Below are 18,248 nucleotides of genomic sequence, written 5' to 3'. Positions count from 1 at the left end.
GTCCCAGAACACCTCAGACCTAGAAAGTCCCAGATGGAATTTCTTTTCTTTTTTTTTTTTTAAGGATTTTATTTATTTGGCAGACAGAGATCAATCACAAGTAGGCAGAGAGTCAGGCAGAGAGAGAGAGGGAAGCAGGCTCGCTGCTGAGCAGAGAGCCTGATGCGGGACTCCATCCTAGGACCCCTAGATCATGAACTGAGCCCAAGGCAGTGGCTTTAACCCACTGAACCACTCAGGTGCCCCCAGATGGAGTTTCCACATGGGCTTCTTCTTTCCTGCTAGCCGTACAAACATATTGCTTTCTGTATAACCTGCACGAGCAGCAGAGAGCTCCAGGAGTCTCTCCAAAACCAGGTACGAATCATTAATTTCACCGTGATCAACAAATAATGCCCCCAAAAGTAAAAATAAAAACAAACACTGCTGACAAGCTGGTAAAAGCCCCGATGAAACTCCTCAGATCCATGGTTACAAAACAGCACACTTCATCAGCACCGATCATGCCCAGGGCAGCGGTCTGCACCATCATGAATGCCTTGTATTTCTGTAAATCAGCTCATGCCAATTTCAGGTATGCTAGAATGAACCCGCACAGCGCGCCATGGTACGTACGAAACATACGCTAGTCAACCCTTCCCATACTGATGAGTGTTTGAGTTCTCTCCCCGCCTTTCCTCACTGCTGTTATAAACCTGGTCACAGCGGACATCTTCATACATGCATGCTTTTATGTATTTGTATGTTAATTTCTGTAGCATCCGTCCCTCAAGTGATATGGACAAATCACTTTCCTTTGCTTTTCTTGATCTGTCTTTTGTGTCTTCTTTTCTCTGTATTTTAGGAGGATAGGGCCTCACTGTGTGTGATTGCTGTGCTCAGATGCTCACGTTCCTGCTGAGGTTTTGCTGAAGTGTCTTTCTCTTCATCTCTGCACCTGCTCCACTACCCTCCTGTCCCCTGGCTTTCTGTGTCTTGATTCTCTTACCCTCTGCTTTTAAGCCCCAAGGAATGTGATTACTTCTCTCTGGGATCAGGGCCCTGCACAGTGAAAGGGATCATTTCTCTAGGGGGGATTCTATTTTTTTGAAAGAAGACTGTTACCTAATAGAACATAACACCCACAGGCAAAGTCTAAGGAAACAAAACAAGTTTACGTTAAGTGCTAATTAGGTGCTGAAACAGATGGTCTCTGTATCTCAATGGCTTAATTTAAGAAGAGTTCAGTTCACGATGGGGGGGGGTCCTTGAGATCGAGCCCCCTGTCGGGCTCCCTGCTCGGCAGGGAGCCTGCTTCTTCCTCTCCCACTCCCCCTGTTTGTGTTCCCTCTCTCACTGTGTCTCTCTCTGTCCAATAAATACAATCCTTAAAAAAAAAAAAAAAAAGGTTCAATTCTCTTCTAAAGCCCCAGTCCTGATGTGGTTAGATCATTCTCTCTACCTGAACTCGTCCCTCTTCAGGAATCGAAAACATTTGTCTGCTAGGAAGACTTCTCTTTAATGACCTCTGCCTCCCCCATTTCACAGCCTCCTGCTCAGAAACAAATCTTCATTTCAGATTATCAGAGTCACATAGAGGATGGCTTCCCCTGGCCTGGGGCTAAAACCCTAACGCCTACCCACTCGCCCACACCCACCTACTCTCACACACAGACATACATCCTACCCTGTGATTTGGGGCAAGCCAGTTAACTGATTAGCCTTAGTTTCTTCATCTGTGAAATGGGGCTAAAACCCTTCAGAAATGATGTCCCACATGGAAAGCATTTAGGACAATGCAGGGCACATAGTAAGAGTATCTTAAATGTTCCGTATGGGAACTGTGAACTTAGACACAATTCCTGCCCTTGTGGAACGTACAGCTTAGTGGGAAAAGACAGACATCGAATGCATAATTAGAGATATAGTGAGTGATTAAAAAATGTGGGGGCGGAATTCAATGACGTAAGGGGTAGGCGTTATCAGAGGGCCCTTTTATCAGATGGAAAAGCTTCAGCTCGGGGAAATTCACTATGTTTCTCTGGCTCGTGCTCTTAGCCAAGTGGTGCAGCTGGGACTCAGGCCCGATCTGCCTCATCTCCAGCCCCTGTGCTTAGGGCTCCACGGTAACTCTCCAGAGCCCTACGTACTTTGTGGGTCCTTTCCTCCATTAAAAAATATACTAAAAATTATATTTTTACAACTGTACTGATATAAAGACAACTAAAACCCCAGCTGGGTTATGTTCCTTTTTCTCCCTTCTGATCTTAAAAGAAATTATAGCATTTTCATGGCCTCCTAAAAGTATCATGGCCCTAGGCACTGTCCATGTGCTTATCATAGGAAGTTGAATGGGATATAATCTGGTCCCCTGCCAGGGGAAGAGCTAGAAAAAGAAAACAATTAATATTAGTAACAGCGATTTTAGTTTAGATGTATTAAGTGCTTTTAAATCTGTCAATAAACTAAGAACTCGTAACTAATATTAGTTTCACTTGGCAGACAAGGACACTGAGACCCAGAATGTTGCCATCGCTTGCCGACTGTGATGCACCGGTTGCGATGCGCTGGTTGGGGACGGGGGTAGGATTCAGTCTGCAACCCACAGGTCTGGATTCTTCCGTTTCACGCTGCCTCCCGACCGTAGTGGGGAAGGTGGTCGGAGAGCTCCCTACACAGGGGCGTGAGGAAGGCGCTCAAAGTCAGGGTCACTGCTGACAGAGCAGGGGGAGGGTCTGGGTGCACTGAGGTCAGGGGAGACTTGGCCTCTGACCATTGTCTCTCTCCTCAGCACCCAGATGTCCCCAAGCACCGGGAGGGAGGCCTCTTTCCTTTCCTCCCACTGGTTTACCCTCCACACCTCACCCCAACATGGCTAGCCCGAAGCATGCCGGGAAGAGGTTAAGAGGCACCCGTTGAGCTGTGAGCGTCAGCATGGTGGGTGTGAGAGGCGTGAACCACACGCACTGGGAGTGTTTCATGGGCGCGGCCAGGATGAAGAGGCATGTGGGAAACACTCCTACCTGCACCACGGAGCTGACCTCGTCACCCAAGTACAAGAGGAGGGTGCCAGGGATGTATGTTTCTGTCAACAAAGACTCCTCCGACACGTTTTGTTGCTTTTTACCATAACCCTTGTGAGATTGGTACAAACAGACTATATTGTATGTTATCACGTTTTTTAACCTTCCTTCAAATCTTGCCATAGCTCCTGCCGATCTTCCCCGGTGTGACATACAAGGCCACCCCCCTGGCTGCCTCCTGCTCTGGCTCCTCATGCTACCCTCCCACCTGGCAGAACAAGCAATGCTGCCTCCAAAACTGTTCCAACCTGGTCACCTTGACCCCTCCCCTAGGACAACCCGGGTTACGTGACTTGCCTGAGGACACACAATTAGGAAGTGAATGAAGCTGACTTAAAACTAGATTTGTCTCACTCCGAAGCACGTGGCCAAGAGAATTCCCTTAGGGGATCAGTGGTGTTCCATCTAGTCGTGTGAACTAGGCAAGTACGGTGCAGCACCCCTCCCCCTTCCCTTCACCTGGGGAGCACCTGTGTCGAACTTAAGACTCAGTTCAAGCACTGCTACACTTTCAGTGGGTTTTTCAGGTTTGAATCTCATTTAACAGTGATCGAGGGGGTTGCAGAGTCAGGATGTGGTGATTTTCTTTGGGGAAAAGATGTCACACCTGAAGACGAAGAAACGGCATGGAGGCTTTGCATCTGGAGAGAACAGTCATGCCCGTGGCTGCTGCCTGGACTCCCAGGGCCGCCCGGCTTCTGTCTGGGGTAAAGGTCGCGGGGCTGGTGTGGAAGCAGGAAGTGGTAACTCCTTAAAACTCTCAGTCCTTCACACCTTCAGTGTGACTCATTTTGATGAAATTTAACGAACTCTGAGCACCTGCTCACTAAGTAAAGCCTTTTTTAGCTAGAAAACTCCACAACTACCCCCCCCCCCCAAACTGCAGGAGCTTAGACCCAGCAGAGTGGCTAGTGACCTCCGAGGACACTGCTCCTGCCCAGCCAGCCCTCACCTGCCTGTGCCCCATCCCCTGTCTGGATTATAGGGGGCTGGATTTCCAGGGGCTCACAGGTGAGCAAGTGAGAGACATTTGGACAAGAGAATGCCGTATCATCCATCCATCTATCTATCTATCTATCTATCTCTATATATCTGTATCTATGTATATATATATATATATATATATGTATATATATATCTCTATATATCTGTATCTATGTATATATATATATACGCACATTTTGTTGCTGCTGTTGAATTTCTAGAAAAGGACAACCAATGTGTATATACTGATATCAATTTCATGAAGCCAAAAAAATATGTAAATCTCTATGTGTTTCTGCATCTAAATCTACATTGATTTCTACATCTATCCAGAAGGATATTGATTAAAGCAACACCGTGAATGGAACTAAAGTGTATTATGCTAAGTGAAATAAGTCAGTCAGAGAAAGACAATTATCATATGATCTCACTCATATGGGGAATTTAAGAAACTAAACAGAGGATCATAGGGGAAGGGAGGGAGAAATAAAACAAGACGAAATCAGAGAGGGAGACAAACCATGACAGACTCATAATCATAGGAAACAAACTGAAGGTTGCTGGAGGGGAGGGAGTTGGGAGGGATGGGGTAATTGTGTGATGGACCCTGGGGAGGGTGTGTGTTATGATGGGCACTGGGTATTACAGAAGACTGAAGAATCACAGACCTATACCTCTGAAACCAATAATATGTTACATATTAACTAATTGAATTTAAATTTAAAATTTTTTTAAAATGTTAAAATAACTGTAGTTTTCTCTGGGTGTTGGCATTTACAGGGGTTTGCTTGACATATTTCTGTATTTTCCAATTTTTCTACGGTTACCATGCGTTAGTTAGAAGATCTGAACAGCAAGTTCAAAGCCAATTTTCTTTTAGATGGCTAGGATCCCGAATCTAGGAAATGCTCCTTGAGTGATCGAGGAGGCCCTTTCTCATTTTTCCTGTTCACCTTCCGTCCTTCCGTGGTTGGAAGAACCTCAAAGGAGCCTCTGTCTTCTCTGACCAATGCCTTTGCTGCCCTCTGGTGGTTATTTGGGACCTCAGCAAGTTTGACAACCCCCCAACTCGCCCCCCATCCTTTGGTGGTTTTTTTTTTTTTTTTTTTTTTTAAGATTTTATTTATTTATTTGACAGAGAGATCACAAGTAGGCAGAGAGGCAGGCAGAGAGAGAGGAGGAAGCAGGTTCCCCGCGGAGCAGAGAGCCCGATGTGGGGCTCAATCCCAAGACCTTGGGATCATGACCTGAGCCAAAGACAGAGGCTTTAGCCCACTGAGCCACCCAGGCGCCTCTGGGCTGTTACTTCTACTTCAGATTTGCCCTCTCAAGTTCCATTTCTTAGAACTGTCCCCTCCCCCCCATCCCCAAGGTTGAACATCCTTTTAAAGTCAGTGAAGTTTGTCCCAGCTAAGTTTTAAAACTCTTCTAGAATTTTTTTTGGAATACAAAACTGAATTTAATAGTAGAAAGGTATTATAAAGAGAAAATGATCACTCCCAATGTGAAGAATTGACAGAAAATAAGAGGAAAATTATAAAATGTCACTTTTGTAAAAAACCAAAGTCCTTCGGTCTTTATTTCATGGCCGGAGGGCTTGAGTTTCTCCACGGGCCAGAACCCTGAGCATGCTCACCTGCTACTTTCTTACAGTTGACAAAAGCCATCTTTGGTTTTGGTCAGCATCATTACTACCAAAGCCACCCGCATGCCTGCAAAAGGACGGCGCTTCTCACGGTCTGAGATGGCTGCTCTGTTCTCCACCAGAATCACAAGCAGTTAGGCCCCCAGCATGGGACGCTTTGAGACCATGTGGCTTTAAGCAAATTGTGTCACTGTGCTGTTCAGCTGTAACAAGGGAATTGTAACCATGCCTGCCTGGATTTACCAGGCTCTACCACTTACCATCTGTTAACCTTGGACACGTTACTTAACATCTCTGTGCCTCAGTTTCCTCATCTGTAAAATTGGGGGAAAGTAGTGACTAATTCAGAGGGTTGTGATTAGATCAGTTCCTGGAACATAATTAGTTCTCAATAAATGTTTTATTATTATTGTTACCATTACCAGTTACCAAAGCATATTATTAGTTCAACGTCATTCTAAGAATGCATGTAGTTAGGAGAAAAGGATTATTTGGAAAGCCTTTCCTGTATTAGGAACCATTCTAGGTACTATTTAATAATCATTGCAATCCTTCAAGGAAGGTGTTATCTTCATTTTACAACCATGGAAGTTGATATTCAGGAAGGTTAAGTAATTCACCCAAGATCACACAGCTAGGAAATATAGAACATGAGTTCGATTCCATTGGTTTGGCTCTGGAGCCTGTGTTCCTTCCTTCTGTTTGGTTGACTGCTACTTCCTAAGGGTAGGCTGTTTTTACTAAGTTTTTTTCCTAGAACACTTTATCCCCCAATCCTACTTGATTATGAGTTAGGGTGATACCAGTTGCTATAACACACACCCCAGAGCCCATGGCTTTACACAAAAAAACTTTATTTATCATGTGTATGGTAAGTCATGAGGGCATTCCCATTTGGTGGAAAGGCCTTCCCCATGGTGAGTCTGAGACCCAGGCTCCTCCTGTATAGTGGTCCTGTTCTTCCAGGGGGTCCTTTGGAATCCTCTGCATTCAGATGATGAGTGAGCAAAGAACATGGAACCTGCCAGATGGTGGTGCTTACTGACCCCGGCTGTAGTCCCTTAACACACAGCTCTGCCACAGGGGAGGCTGGGAAATGTAGCCTGACTCCACATCTGAAGGCAACGGAACTTGGACCTGCCTGCCAGTCTCTGCCATGCATATGTCGAACAGCCGTGAGACCTGGGTTTAAATTATAATTCCCCTCTTAAGAAATCTTGACCCCTCAGGTCTGGCCTGGGTGCCCCTCTTCTAGACTTCCTTTCCTGTGGCATTCATTGCATGGAATGATTATTCACTCATCTATCCTTCCGTTCTTCTGGGGGCTTCATTCGAGCAGGGGTTAAGCCGGTCTCCACCACAGCTGAATTGCCAGCATTTGTGCGGAGTCTGGCACACAGCCGGCGCTCAATAGTTGTTGAATGGATGACGTCTGGGGCCAGTGGCCGGGGAGGCAGAGGATGTGGGTGGGAGTGGTCACCAGTAAGTTTCAGAACCATGGATGGGAACAGGGCTGGAAAGCCCTCTGAGGTTGAGGTCAGGGCGTCTGTACTTTAAGAGTGGAACCGAGACACCGCATGTGGTCACAGGTTGTCTGTGTCTCTGCACCTGCCCCCGAGGATGGCCCCACACCGACGTCTCTTCCCTCAATCAGTTCCAGTACATGTACTCTATGGGGCCTGGTTTTGAACTTAGGAAACAAACCACCACCCTCACGATAAAATGGTGCATCACATTTATTTATTTACGATTTATATCCTATCCACTTGCCCCCAGAAACTTTGCAGTAACTTACACAATGAATGCAATAAGAGAAAGAAACCTGAATCATAGTGAAAAACCAGTCCAGGTGATCATAGATCACTGAAAATCAGGTGACTCTGGAAATAACAAGATAAGGGTTTTTTCCTTATAAGCCAAGTCTTTATTTTGGGACAAAACTTAGTGTTTTTAACATTGGTCTTTTTTTTTTTTTTTCCTTTTCCCCTCACTGTCCCTGGGCATCTGGCCTATAGCTGAGATTGGGATTGAGAAGGGACTATGATTAACTCACGGCCCCTCTTTCCGGGGTTCCAAGACCCTTTTCGGCTCCAAGCCCTCAGGCTCATCCCTGCTCCTCTTCCTGTGCTACAAATCCCTTCCCGCAACCCGATGTTAAGAAGAAAGGGCACCTGGCTGGCTCAGTGGGTTAGGCGTCCGGGGTCTTGGGATGGAGCCTCCGTCGGGCTCCCTACTCTGGTCCTTCTCTCTCTCTCTCTCTGGTCCTCCCTCCACACCCCCCTGCTCGTGCTTCTTCTCGCTCTCAAATAGATAAATAAAATCTTTTTTTAAAAAAAGTTATATCCATGAACAAAAGCCACAAATCCAGTAGAACTGCCCTTATATGAAAAAACTCAAGTTAACAAGACAGAGGGGATAGCCCAGCACGGTGACAGGGCAGGAATCCCGGCCTGGTGCCTCCAGCTGGTGACCTTGACAAGTTACTTTATGGTTCTGAGCCTCCGTCAGCTCATCTATGAAATGGGCTCATTGAAAGCAGAGACCCCTGGTGGGTATGAGTGGTCGATGACACCAAATGCCCCCCAGGGGACAACGTATTATATCAGACACCTGAACAAGGGCAAGTGTATGGGGCTACTGCTCTCGGTACCAACTAGGGGTGGGGGACCTGGAGCCTGGGGGAGGGTGGGGGAAGGGAATGGACTTTGGGGCCACTAGGCTTAGGGCTCTTCTTGGAGGTAAGGACGGGGTATCTCTCATGACACTCCCAGGGAAAGCTGAGCTTTTGGGAGAGGCGGACCACAGTTTCCCTGCTGCCTTCTCCCTTCAGAAGGCACGTGTATTACAGTGTCACTGCAGGTTGCTTCTGGGATTAGGGGTGTAGGAGCTTGTCTCTGGGCCTGGGATTCTGGGGACAGGAGGCAGCTGGGAGCCTGGGCTGAAACCCAGCCAGTGAATCCAAGGCAGGAGGGAGAATCTGTAGGCCGAGGAGCAGTGGGACCTCAGCAATGTTTATATTCCAGAAGCTTCTCTGGCCCACATAGGCCAGTTCTGTGCTGATTCATAAAAGGGAAGGGAAAAACCCCCCTAGGTTCCAGGTTCCAAGGAAACAAATTTGCAGTAAGTTTAAAAAAAAGAACCAAAGCCAATCTGAGCTGGAGAAGGGGTTTCCCCTAAACTGTCCCTCCATACACTCAGCAATCGACAAAGATGCTGAGAAAGTGCAGGGAGGTGGCCTTGGGGGAACGGGCAGCTGGGGCCTTTGTCACCAGATGAACAGCCCACGACCCCTTCCCACAGGCTTCCCAGCCATCACTCCCGAGACGGCTACACTGATTTCTCTCTCCTCAGTATGGCACACCACAGCACAGATGTTGGCCAAGGAGGAAAAAAAAAAATCCCCATGAACTTATCATCCCATCAAATCAACGGTTTTCATTTTTCTGGGCTTCTTCCATCCTAGTCTTTGTGTTCGACCACGGCCCGACCGCACTTACAATCTTAACTTTCTTTTTCTTCCTTCAACATTGGGTGATGTCAGGCAACTCCAGTTTCCTCATCTGTGGCATAGGATTCTCAGAGCCCCCACCACGCGGACGGGTGAGAGCCTGAAAGGAGATCACGACTATAAAGTGCATGGCACATAGTAGGTGTTCAGCAAACGGTAGCCGCCATTATTATTTCCGGAAGCATCTGTTTCGTTTTCATTCTACTAATACCAATACTGGTATTTCTGTACTATTAGAATTTTTCAGCTTTTTTATATATATATGCGATAAAGAAAATTGGAACAACTTTTTTTTTTTTTTTAAAGATTATTTATTTATTTATTTGACAGAGAGAGATGACAAGCAGGCAGAGAGGCAGGCAGAGAGAGAGGAGGAAGCAGGCTCCCTGCTGAGCAGAGAGCCCGATGTGGGGCTTGATCCCAGGACCCTGGGATCATGACCTGAGCAAAAGACAGCGGCTTAACCCACTGAGCCACCCAGGCGCCCCTGGAACAACTTATTTTATAAGAACTCTGGTCACAGGGAAATATCTGTTATGATTAGCCTTTAAAGACTGGCATGGATCTAAGTCTTTGGTACCTGGGAGACCCAGTGCATGCTCACACTCATTTTGACCTGGGGAGATTGTATTGGGGGTGGCGGGGGGGACCCTCATTATAGGCGAGGCCTTTTCGGCCTGCGTGGATGAGTGGACGATAGTAGGACATGCTCGTTTCTTCAAAGGTGGCTTCTACCACCCAGTCTCCCTGCTCCTGTGATAATCTGGGAAGGAAATTAAAGCCTGCTGGCAATCTCAGGGCAGCCACCCACTCACTGTGTGCTCCTGGAGACGTGACCTTTAGTCGTTGGTGCAGGGAAATCCAAGTGTTGCGCTTTGTCTATGACACTGCAGAGAAGGGATGGTGTTGGGAAAGTGCTAGTGGGTGCCCCTCTGTGTAGGTGAGAGGCTGCCTTGGAACACGGGCTGGTGGAGGCTCTTTCTGATTTCATTTGTGGCTTTGGTGAGCCAGAACCTCATCAGGTGCTGCATTTCCCTACTACCCAGGTGAATGCATATATCCAGGAGACTATTGGAAAAAAGGAAACCACATATAGATATAGAATTTAAGGCTCAAAATGGTCAACCCAGACAAAACCAGTCTCCTCTCTCGGACTCAGTTCTCTCATCCCAGCCATGCGGCCTGCAAAACTGAACAATCATGGAATTAAATTATCCTTGGCTTTGGGGAGGGAACTGGGAGGTCACTGGACATGGGCTCTCGGACCTGGTCCCATGTCAGAACAACTCTTCATCCCCTTGGATTCTACATCAGAGGCTCCAAGGGGCGGGCAGTTTGGTCCAGCACCTCATCAGTTCAGTTCACAGGATGGACACCCTATGGCTGGCTGCGCCCGGCAGTGTCGTGAATGCCGCCATGACCGTGATGGGGCCCTGCCCTTGGGGCCACACAGTCAACTCCAGAGGAGAGACAGGATGCTGCCTGTGGTCATGTTCACGATGGCAGTGGCTGTCGTCCCCTGAGTGCACTGAATGCAAAATCTCACGGAACCCTCCAAGTGGCTGCATGACATCTACACTGGAAATATCCTTGGGTTTCAGGTGAGGAAGACAAAGGTGCTGAAGCATGAACTAATTTACCCCAAGTCACAGAGCCGGCAGGTGTTGCAGCTGTGATTCCATTCAGTCGTCTGACTCTTGATCCTCCCCCACAACCCCCCCTTTTTTGGAGGGGGGTGGTTATAGTAAACCTTTCTTGATTTCATTTAACACAATTTCAAATGAAGTCTGTGCATAGATGGACATAAGAGATAGCTGAAATCTCAAGGTAGCAGGGTTTCCTTTCTTGATACCCCTCCGAGTAGACTTTCAAGGCTCCAATTTGCAGACATGTGACATTTGACACCTTGAGATTTTATCTAGGGGCACATAAAGCAGCGGCATCATCAGTATTCACAGACCCAGGTGTGGGAGGCTTGGTGCTGGATTAGAGTCATGGCCCTGGCCCCGGGCTCTTAGTGATTGCTTTCTTTCTTCGTCTCTAATTTCAGTGTCATTTTCTTTCTTCTTCTTCTTCTTCTTTTTTTTTTTTTAAGATTTTTATTTATTTGACAGACAGAGATCACAAGTAGGCAGAGAAGCAGGCACAGAGGAGGAAGCAGGCTTCCTGCTGAGCAGAGAGCCTGAAGCAGGGCTCGATCCCAGGACCCTGGGATCATGACCTGAGCCGAAGGCAGAGGCTTTAACCCACTGAGCCACCCAGGCGCCCCATCAGCGTCATTTTCTTCTTCCTCACCTGTCCCCATCTCCCTGTTTGCCTGTTTTTTCTCCTCCTGCCGTTTCCCCTTCACCAACCTCCTTCCCTTCTCCTCTTTCTCTTCTTGTATGAACGATCAAGACGTTGGAAAATACTTAGGGCTTCTGTTCTCATCTTTCTTCATACACTAAATAATGGAAACGGGCAGATTTCCGGTCCCACAATGGTCCAAACAGACATGCGATATACTTGATGGGATTTCTTCCACATTATAATTCCAAGTTTGGCAATTGGGACCATCCTGGGACCAGCAACAGAGGCTGCAGGCTTGCGTCTTTCAGAGCTGTAGGTAATGCCTTGTCCGTAATGCCAGCTGAAGTCCTGGCATAGCCAGAGGTCACGTGCGTCATCTAGAGCTGATACGCTCCCAGGTGTGGGAAAGCCCTGGAGGTGGGAGGCCTTCTCCTTTTGCAAAGCCCGGGATGCCACAGGAGACAGCAGGTCAGTCCATTCTAGACCATTCTGCAATGAGAAGAGACCTCAGAATCCTTAGAGCCCATGCTCTTAACCAGTGTACGTATTACATTTTTTCAGCTTGAAATAATTCACAAGTCAATGGGAGAAACAACCGTGTCACACAGGCTTTATATTTTACTCAAGCTTCCTCAGCCCATTAGAGGAGGCAACTGAGGCTGGACGAATGGCGCCCTCAAGGTCACACAGCTAGTTGGTGGCAGGCAGAGGCAGAGCCAGGTCCCTGGTGGTGACTGATTCTAGTCCTTGGTTCTCTCTGTCATGCCACACTACCCCAGCAGGTGCGGTGAGGGAAGGCCTCCCTGAGGAGGAGGAATGACCGGGGCCTGAAGGAATGGAAGGGAATGTCATGGGTGGTCTTAGAAGGGGGGCCGGTCTTCCTGATGCCAGTTTAGGCTCCTTTGTGACTTTTCCTACCTGAACCATTAACTCCTCAATGGTAGGCATTTGTCTTCTCCACTTTCTGCCCCGTTTCAAGGTTCTTGGTATGGGGCTTGCACAAAGGGACAGTTGGGGGAACTGGATGAGACTCGATTCTTCACATTCTCTCAGATCTGATTCCTCGTTTTAAGATATTTGCTGACACGCTTGGCACCAAACAGAGACTCAGCCTATTTCCTTTCTGCTTCCTTCTTTACTTCCCATGGTTGGTACTTTTGAGAGGGTGTGCCTCGCCACAATCTCTGAGAATGATCCAGCCGCTGGCAGCCATGTTTGTAAGACCAATCCCAGACCCACTGTGAGCGGCTGAGTGGCCCAGGAGTGGGCTCCGGACTCAGAATGGACCCGAGAGAGCCTCTCTTTCTTGGTTTGGAACTGTGACTTGAGGGGCTCCTCAGCCTCCTCTGATGACTTGAGGTGGGGCTCTTTTGGGTACAGGGAACCATCCACCTTCAGGCATATGGAGGAGGCCAGGGCAGAGGGGGGAGGTAAAGCAGATGTGGAGGGCACAGTAACAAGGAGAAATCCTAAGACCCCAGAGAGAACCCTGAGAAGCCAGCTACTCTGTGCCTGGGGAGACCCCTGCCCAGAGGAGGCCTTCACCTCCTTTGGAGGCACATCCTCCAGTCAAACGAGAAGGGCAGTCTGTTGCCTGGAACCCTTACCATAGGCTGATGTTATCGAGTTTCTGCAGAAGGAGCTCACTCAGCCAGGTCTCTCACAGAGCCACTAGGGGAAGTCCTTGGTTATGCTCTGTGCTGGAGGAACCACAGTCCGGAAACAGGGCATGTAGTTGAAGGGGAACTTTCTGCTTTTTCTTAAAGGGAGACCCTAGGCCTGGTGATGGGCAATTTGACCCAGTCTCCAAAAGGAATGGGACTTCAGCGATGTTAATTCATATTTTTTTTTGGTGGGGGGGTGGTAAAGATTTTTAGTCAATGGTCTTCACAGTGGCATGAATGGGAGAGAAGAGACCCCAGTGGTCACTTCAGCCGTTGCACTAGGTCCTGGAGAACAGAGATGAAGTAAGACCTTCCTGGCTCCCAGTTAGTGAGCGAGACGGACATGGGGATACAACTTCATAACCAGGAGATGTAAAGGTACAAGCAAGGATGGTCCCTGAAGAATGTCCGACCCGGTGGGTCAGAGACTGTTTCCTAGCGAGGATGACCACTGAGCGGAGGCCTAAGGAGCAGACAGGAGTTGGCCAGGCCAGAGAGCATAACAGACAACCCAGAGGAAACAGCAGGTATAGAAGCGCAGTGTTGAGAAACCCAATGGTGGCTTCTGAGAAGGACAAGTGTCCAAAGCCGCCGGTGCGTGACGTCTCCAGGCTTCGGCCAGAAAGCTTGCCAGACAAGAGAGTAATAGGCAGAGTGAGGTCTCCAAACCGCTTTGTGTACCCAATCTGTTCGATATTTTTGAGCATCTGAAAGATGTCTACGCATATTTATAACATCGACATACAACATATGTGTTTCTGAAGCAGTACATGTACATTTATTGACGAGATAGATATTAGTTCTTATACTAATATGTTAAGTACTCATAGGTTAAATATGATCATAGCTTCTTCATTTCCTTCTTACCTTTTTTTTTTTTTTTTAATACACACAGAAATTCTAACATAATCTCCCCACCCCACAGGGCCTGTGGAGAACTGCTCTGCAGATGTGATCGGAAGCCCTGAAGAGTCTGGGCCACCATCTCCTCCTCAGAATCAGCCAGATGTGTAGCGGTGGCCTGAGTCACAGCCACAGCTGATAGTCCCTGTGCTGGGTGATTCAGATCAGGAAACCTCAGGAGCAACAGCCTAGACTTCTAGAAAACCCTGTGCCTGGTGATTCCCAGTTTGAATTCCTGGATGAGCGTACCCCTGAGACAGGGCTTTTTTTCTTTTTCTGAGAAGGTAACTGAAATTTGGACCTTATGGCCTGAGCGCGGTCAACAGAAAAGTGCAGAACTCACCAAGGCTGATCTCTTCCTGTGGACCTCCCCTTTTCTTTGCCTCTGGCCCAAGAGTGAGGGCTTTCTGAGGCACTGGAACCTTCTCTTGTCCTTGGGGCTGAGCTCCTTCCAGATGAAATGCCTTACGAGGGCTCGCAGAGGACAACCCCCAAGCTTTAAACAAGGCCACAATGACACCAGCATAACCAACGTGGGAGGAATAGCACACTGTGCTAAATTCTTTATAGTCCTTTTCTCCTCTAACTCCCCCTGCAAACCCACGGGAGTAGGGGTGCTGCTCTTAGGATCCCTACTCCCCAGACTGGAAATGAGCCCAGGAGAACCTTCCTCCATTAGCAGTTATGTCAATGCAGACCCCAGGTAGTGAGGATTCCCAACCCCAGCGGCTCTCCCAACAGTAGAAAGCTCCAAACACTGGATGTTAGATCCCCGACTTCTGTTGCCATGTCTTCACAAGCTGCTGTCCTCTTAGGTTCTGCTCACCAAGCCAAGACTAAAACAAGTCAGGGGAAAAAGGGAGGCGTGATGGTATTTACTCAGAACTGTAGGACATAAAATAGTTTTATAAATAAATACTTTAAATGGTAAAAAATTTAAAAAATTATTGCTTTGTTGAGGTTTAATTGATACACAAAAATGCACATAATTAATGTATACATTTGGATGAGTTAGCACATATGTATACACTGCGTGAGATCAGTATTGCAATCAAGGTAATAAACCTATTTGTCCTCCAAAGAATTCCTCGTGTCCTTTTGCTCTGTGTGTGTGTGTGTGTGTGTGTGTGTGTTAAGAACAGTTAACAGGAGTTATAGCCTCTCAACAAATTTTCTTTTTTTAAGGTTTTATTTTTAAGTAATCTCTGCACCCAGTGTGGGGCTCGAACCCACAACCCCGAGATCAAGAGTCGCACGCTCCACTGACTGAGCCAGCCAGGCGCCCCTCAACAGGTTGTTAAGTGCCCAACACTATCTCGTTAATTATAGGCACTACGTGGTACAGCCTGTCTCTAGAACTTATTCATCTTGTACAACCGTGAACTTGATACCCACTGAACAACGTGCTCCTTTCCCCTCCTCCCACTCCCTGTCAGCCACCGTTCTCTTTTCTGCTTAAATAAGTAAAAAGTTAAATCTAAGATTTTTTTTTTTAGATTTTTTATTTTATTTATTTGACAGAGAGAGATCACAGGTAGGTAGAGAGACTGGCAGAGAGAGAGAGAGAGAGAGAGTGAAGCAGGCTGAGCAGAGAGCCCGACGCGGGACTCGATCCCAGGACCCTGAGATCATGACCTGAGCCGAAGGCAGCGGCTTAACCCACTGAGCCACCCAGGCGCCCCTCTAAGATTTTTTTTTTAAAAGATTTTATTTATTTATTTGACAGACAGAGATCACAAGTAGGCAGAGCAGCAGGCAGAGAGAGAGGAGGAAGCAGACTCCCCACTGAGCAGAGAGCCTGATGTGGGACTCGATCCCAGAACCCTGGGATCATGACCTGAGCTGAAGGCAGAGGCTTAACCCACTGAGCCACTCAGGTGCCCCTAAATCTAAGATTTTTAACAAATGAAACTGCAGGGCACCTTGTAAGCCCAGTCGCTGTCTGCCTCCCTGGTGGGCCTTCTATCCGGGAACGCGGCGGGAGAGGCCACAGGATTCGTGGGTCTGTTGGATGGAGGTAAAAGGAGAAACTTTGTCCCCAAGATTACCAGAGTGGACTTTTGTTGCTGTTGCTGTTGGTTTTAACTACTGTAAACGTGACTTACGGATGTGGTAATAACATTTCAAACAATTATGAAAAAGATAAAGAAAATGTGCAAGTTTACTGAATCTCCAGGCCTACACTCCTAGACCTACTCTCTAGAAGCCAATGTTTAAAATTGTGTTTGGGCTTTGTGCTTCTGGTGGTTATATCCAGAATTCTAAAATATGTTTGTAGTTCTCTTTCTCAACTTATCCCTTTTAGACGTTATTTTAAGACACCCTCCCCCCACCTCACTCTGAATATTGAGGAATTTAATTTGGTTATGTTTTACCTCATTTTCCCCACCTCCCGATTTTTTTAAAAAAGATTTTATTCATTCATTGGACAGAGAGAGCAAGCACAAGCAGGGGGAGTGGCAGACAGAGGGAGAGGGAGAAGCAGTCTCCACTGAGCAGGGAGCCCGACTCCGGACTCGATCCCAGGACCCTGGGATCATGACCGGAGCCGAAGGCATTCACCCAACCAACTGAGCCCCCCCACCTCCTCTGCCCCCACCTCCCAGTTTTTACTTGTATTTTTATTTTGGACCTTCATCATTTTAGACATTTTACTGAAATCTGTATTTCTTGGTCTATCACCTTCTACAGAGTCCTTTTTACTATATCTCTTGCTCACACTAGTAAGTCATTTGCAAGTCGTTTCAGTGGGATTTTCCTGTCAGGCATGTGGGCTAATCCATCCTGAACCAGAGATCTGATGCAGTTTTTTTTTTTTTAAAGATTTTATTTATTTATTTGACAGACAGAGATCACAAGTAGGTAGAGAGGCAGACAGAGAGAGAGGAGGAAGCAGGCTTTCTGCGGAGCAGAGAGCCCGATGTGGGGCTCGATCCCAGGACACTGGGATTCTGACCTGAGCCGAAGGCAGAGGCTTTAACCCACTGAGCCACACAGGCGCCCTGATCTGATGCAGTTTTAAAAGTAAACTTGGGGGGCACTTGGGGGGTTCAGTTGGTTAAGCTCAGTGGGGAGCCTGCTTTTTCCTCTCCTTCTATCCCTCCCTCTCTTCGTGCTGTGTGTGTCTCTCTCTCAACTAAATAAATAAAATATTAAATAAAATAGAAGTAATCTTGGGGCATCTGGGTGGCCTAGTGGGATAGTGTCCAACTCTTGATTCAGCCTCAGGTCATGATCTCAGAGCTGTGTTGTGCTCTGCACTCGGTATGGAGTCTGCTTAAATGTTTTGTTTTTTTTTTTAATTTATTTATTTGACAGAGATCACAAGTAGGCAGAGAAGCAGGCAGAGAGAGGAGGAAGCAGGCTCCCTCCTGAGCAGAGAGCCTGATGCTGGGCTCGATCCTGAGTCGAAAGCAGAGTCTTTGACCCACTGAGCCACCCAGGTGCCCCTGGAGTCTGCTTAAGAGTCTCTCCCTCTGCTCCTCTCACTCCTGCTCACGCTCTTTCTCTCTCTCTCTCCAGAAAAAAAAAAAAAAAAAATTCATAGTAATCTTTAGACAATAACAAAATTGGAAAACCCACAAGTCCATCTGTTTTCTCAGCCCCTAACCCTAATCCTACCATATGTCTTCACGGATCCAAGAAAGCTACCTTGACCAGTAGAAAGAAAGAGGAATAAGAATTTTGTATCTTCTTAGACATATGTTGGGGGCGATAATGGGCGCACAGGGGCTGTTAGTTACTCTATCCCACCTACTTCCAGAGAAGAAATATAAATCAAAACTAGGTTAGTTCCACAGTCAATTCAGATTCTCTTTACAATATACTCATGATAGATTTCCCATGGGAATTTCTCTCTATTTAAAAGAGTGGCCTAGGGGCGCCTGGGTGGCTCAATGGGTTGGGCCACCGCCTTCGGCTCAGGTCATGGTCTCAGGGTCCTGGGATGGAGCCCCACATCGGGCTCTCTGCTCAGCAGGGAGCCTGCTCCCCCCCGCCCCCGCCGCCTGTCTGTCTGCCTACTTGTGATCTCTCTCTCTGTCAAATAAATAAATAAAATCTTTACAAATAAAAAATAAAAGAATGGCCTACAGGGAAAACGAGTCCTTGCCAAAAGGTAAACGAGTCCTTACTTCCTTATGCGGCACTTAGTACGAGATTACATGGGCCTGGCCATGAGCCTTGTTACGTAG

General features: G+C 47.4%; 1 protein-coding gene across 1 annotated transcript in view; it reads left to right on the top strand.

Moving 5' to 3' along the window:
• JDP2 (Jun dimerization protein 2) overlaps positions 1–15,128 on the top strand; it is a 65,970-nt gene extending 50,842 nt beyond the window's left edge. Inside the window, exon 6 of the transcript XR_004286144.1 lies at positions 14,078–15,128. The gene's annotated coding sequence lies outside the window, so the exon portion shown is untranslated. The remainder of the gene's footprint in view (positions 1–14,077) is intronic.
• The last annotated feature ends 3,120 nt before the right edge of the window (positions 15,129–18,248 follow it).

The sequence above is a fragment of the Mustela erminea genome, chromosome 5 (assembly GCF_009829155.1).
Source record: "Mustela erminea isolate mMusErm1 chromosome 5, mMusErm1.Pri, whole genome shotgun sequence".
In the NCBI taxonomy this organism is placed as follows: Eukaryota; Metazoa; Chordata; class Mammalia; order Carnivora; family Mustelidae; genus Mustela; species Mustela erminea.
Note: the sequence above shows the minus strand (reverse complement) of the source record. Positions and strands in the feature narration are given on the sequence as shown.